We start from the raw sequence: 5262 nt of genomic DNA on the forward strand, positions 1-5262 counted from the left end.
AATTTTCATATGAAACTTTCACACGTCAATTCACATATTATAAGAACATAAAATAATATTTAAATATTTTTCTAACTCAGATTTGTGGTCCCAAAACTACTATTCTGACTAGGGTCTAAACCGGATTGTTACACCTATCTTCCTTTGTTCATCTCTTATGCATCTTTGATCTTCCTTAATCTGTTCCATATCTTGTTTTAGGATGATCGAGGAAGGTGAAGAGAAACCAAGACTAAAGGAAGAAGTAATAACTTGTGCGGAAATCGAGCATTGGGCTTAAAATCGCTCAGTTTTTCAATTTGTATCGGACGATATTCAAACCTAGAAATAATTTTGAATTGCCCAGAAATCAAACCCAAATATTAGTTTTGAATACTCTGTATTTTGGTGCAATTTTGGATTTGGAGTTAAAATTGTTAGACCGAAGGAAAAACATAGAAAAGAAATTAAAATGCCCAGAAATCAGAATGAGCTTTTATGTTGATGATGAGGAAGAAGAAAAAAAAAAGAATAAAAGAAAACTGGGAAAAGAAGGAAATATTTTCTAAAAGAAGAAGAAACAGAAAAAAAAAAGGAAATTAGTTTTTTTGAAAAACAAAAAACGATAGAAAAATAGGGAGAAAAGTCAAAAAAATAAATTTTAAAATTTTTTAGATTATGTCATTATCGTGACGTCATTTATTCCACATGTCACAATCTTATTCAGCCATCTATCTTGAACTTAACGACGTTAGGTTTGGGTACCAATTTAGTTTACGGAAAAAAAGTTTGGGTAGGAATCTGAGACAAAAAAAAAACTATAAGTATCAATGTGGGAGAAGTGGATAAGTTTAGGTATCAATTTTATATTTAATCCTAAAACTAAAACAAAGACATCATGATCTTTGTTTCTTCTTCTATCTTTTTCTTCTCTCTTTGTTTCTTTTTTTCCCTCTCGATCACGTACGTCCCATACTCCCAAATCATAAAAGAAAAAAATATTTTTTATAATTAATTAAATTATATTTAATTATTTTCTAATATATCAAAAAATATATTTTTCTAGATTTTTCATAAATCTTGTAACGTTTGATTAATAATATGGTAATAAAATTAAAACATAATAATATGATAAGTAATATTTGATTGAATTAAAAAAATATTTTGGACTTATTTTAAAATGTAAATATTGAAATTTTTTTATATATAGTTTTAAAATTAATTTTAATTTTTAATTAGTGAATTTAATCATGTAGATTATTAATTAAATTTAAATATTGTGCACGCTAAATAATTTATTGTAACATTATTTATATTTTTAAATATTTGTTTCAATTTTAATACCATATTTAATTTCTAGAAATAATGATAAATTTAAAAAGATATTTTTTTAAACAATTTTAAATTTTATAATGTGAAATTGTAAGTTGAATTATTGAATATAAGCAACTTTGAAGGACTTATTATGAAATGAAACTTGCAAAGCCCCATTAAAAATTGGCTTAAATAAAAAAATGGTGTTTAAACTATACCATTTTTTTAAGTTAGTACCTAACCTATACTCTGTTACCCAAATTAACCCAACCATTAAAAAAATTTTAACCAACCATTTTGGAACGACCCGAATTTCGATGGCATCAAAAAATTCGTTTTTTGGACTGAATGTATTAAATCGAGTTAATCGAAAATTAGAATAGAATGATTATATATCGAGTATGGAAGTATAAGATCGAATTATTAAGTGAAATTAAATTAGAGCGGTTGTTAATTATAGTGCAAGGACTAAATTAGAAAACAAATAAAATGGATATGATTGATTAAAAGTCATTAAAAGGCCTTAATGTATAAATATAACAAGAAATTTGGAGTAATTAAACCATTTTAAATTCATGTCAATGTTTAAGTAGAAAGTATGTCATCAATTTTCACTAACATTATAGCTTAATAAGTTACTAGATTAAAGACTTGATTAAGTTAAGTAAGTTGCTAATTACTTATATAGAGAGAGAAAGGAAAATATAGCTTCATTTCTTTCTTCTTCAGTCTAACAAAGAAGAAAAACAAAAAACAAAAAATTTCCTTTCTATTTCACCATTGTCGTGGCCATCAATTAGGAAATTGGTAAGTTTTTATTTTCAATTTTAGTTGAATTATTGATTATTAATGCTAGATAATGAAAGCCTAAGTAATAGATTAATGAATGTTTAGATTTAGCTTATTTGTGTTGGAAAGCTTTAAAATCTTTATTGTAGATTCTTTTAAGTTCATGCATGAGCGAGTTCAATTAAATTAGATAAAAACATGTTGGAAATGTGGTAGGTGATGGTGAATTAAGCTTGAATCAACTTTAATTGATAAAATAAAGTTTTATTAAGGATTAAATTGTAAAAGATGAAATTTTTTGGGGTTTGTTATTGAATAATAAAAATAGGTCCCTATACTATAATTTTAAAGTTGGATTTAAATTCAATTGAGTAAATTGTGGGATACGCGTGTTTCAGATATTAGAATGTTTAGGGACTAAATCGAATAAAGTGCATTTGTGTATATAATGTGTTGATTTGTATTTGAATTGTGTGATTAATGAATTTTCCGTATTTAGATTTAATTTCGTGGCTAAAGACGATGTAAGACCATCCTAGGACAAAAGGAACTCCAAGCCATCAACGAATAACTAATTTGGTTTGTGCTATCATAATTTGAGTTTGTTAGATAAATATATGTATATGTTTGATTCATTAAATGTTCAAAAATGGTAATCTAACATTATGAAATATTTGAAAGCTACGTGTATACTTGATTATGTAATATGTAATCATTTGGTTGGTTGAATACATGAATATATGCTTTTTGATGAAATACGATTAATAGTAATAATATTTTCCCTATGAACATTGTTGGATAGAGTCACGGGTGTAGTTGGCATGCTACAAGCTCTGTTTTGATAGGTGAGATATTCAGTGGTATGCGATTACATATTGTGATAGTTCTCTAATATCTTGGGGTTCGAGAATGTATCACCAGCTCAAATACCTTGGGGGTACGAGCATTCTGGTGTGGTTGGTGGGATTGATGCATTTATGCCCGATTAGTATTTTGAAGCATATTTGGTGTGGTGGTGGATTGATTCGAGCATCCGTTCTTGTATCCAATTTGGTTAATAGGGATTAAGATGTAAAAATGGTATGTTGAAAATATATTGAATTGAAATGAGATAATGATGCTAATATGAAAACGTAATTTTGATGTGTTAAACTAGATGCATATATCCTGAGGGTGCATCAAAAATTATATCGAGAAATTGAATAAAGCATTGATGTGAATAAGATGAAATGAAAAATAATCTATTGATATACACTATCCTTGATGTTAATATGATTTGGTTGGTTGGTTAACTTGAGCTTTTTTGTTATGTAAATTTCTTACATTTTATTATATTTATAATTGAATTCGCATTATGTTTGCAACACTGGCTAACCATTACTCAGTGTACATATTTGTTTGTTTCTATGCATAGGTTTCAGATAAAAGCTATAAAATGTTCGCATTCAAGCATCCAAATCTCAGGCTTAGCTTGGAAACCATTACGATCCTATTTTGTATTTATTATATAAGTTTTGAAGTCATTTGACATGTACCTAGGTTGATAGACTTCTTACATAAGTTACTTTTGGAACTTTGGTAGGTGATCTATAATGTTGAATTGGTTAAATTTTGTCTTTTGATTACTAGTTAATTATGCTAGATTATGCGAATTTGAATGTGAAAATTGGTTGGTTTAGTAATGATGTATTGAAGGTTATGATTTGGTGATGTTTGAACATGTTTAAATATGTTAATTGAATGAATATGTTTTGTGGTAAGTTTTAGGTATGTTTAGGTTGATTCAGCTTAGGCTTTGATTACTTAAAAGTATAGAATTTTGACCATTTGGTTACTGAGTCTCGAGGCAGAAAGAACATCTCTCGAGACTGTTAGAACAACTTTCACTTAGTTTTTGCATTTAAGAGCTTGAGGTCTCGAGACATATCTATATAGTCTTAAGACAATTTGTAACACCCTATACACAACTTGATCGCCAGGTCTAAGTTACAATGTATCACATTCATTTCTAGAGCAACTACTATAGAATTATATTCAATTAATACCAATTAACATGAAAATACAAGTAATATATGTATATGATACGTCATATAATCATTCTCGAGTCTTATACGAGCTTACTGCTAACCCGATGTTGAATTAAGACTAAATTGTAATGCTGACAAAACTTCAAGTTGACATCATGATGTCGCAACATAGGGAGTTTGTCATCGCGACGTGACATACTATTTTAGCCTCGTTAAGGTGACCAAGTTTGACGTCGCACCGTGGCCTAGAGTCCTAATCTCGTCACGAGGACATTCATTTGATGTCGCGACGTCACATATTGTTTATGCAATTTTAATTAAACATTACCTGCAAATTTTCCAAGCAAAAATAATACACCACACCAAAAGATCAACCAAAATGCAACTTTCTAGCATCAGTTTAAACACTTCAATACGTTATCCACACTATGTCAATGCCTTATCACTTATAGGTTAACCAACTAGTACAATTCATTAAAATCCTATACATTCATACCTATTTCACCAAAATCATTAACATTTACAACAATCCATACCATTCAAACCATTTTTATAACTCATATACACATTGCATTCATATATTCCATTTCATATATCAACTTCCAGTTCAAAAGTTTACCTAGACATAGTTTTAACACCTAAAACCAACTCAACTAAGTACATGTCACAGTTTAACAAAATGAAAATATACGAACTTTATTGAGTCGTGGATTGATTGCTGGATGCTAAGATAATCGCTTGATCTATCGGGAATCTACTTTACCTGCGCACAGAGAAAACAAAACTGTATGTTGAGCAAAACGCTCAATGGTAAATCTATGATTCAAGACATTATAAAACAAGCTTAAATATGTACATGCATTCAATTAAAATTTCAATTTACAAATATTTTTCATGCCATTCATAGCAAAACACTTCTATTTTTCACAATGACAAGTACATAACAAATTTTACACACTAATTTATTAGATAAGCATAAAAGTTTACCAAGCATTCACTATTTCATATTCCATTGCATTTATTTCAAATACTATTTCTAATCACATAGATTTTCATCCTTAACATATATATATGTAACACCCCTTACCCGTATCCATTGCCGGAATAGGGTACGAGGCATTATCGGAGTTTACTGAACATTTTCAGATAATTT

This window comes from Gossypium hirsutum, chromosome A13 (genome assembly GCF_007990345.1).
Source record: "Gossypium hirsutum isolate 1008001.06 chromosome A13, Gossypium_hirsutum_v2.1, whole genome shotgun sequence".
Lineage (NCBI taxonomy): Eukaryota > Viridiplantae > Streptophyta > Magnoliopsida > Malvales > Malvaceae > Gossypium > Gossypium hirsutum.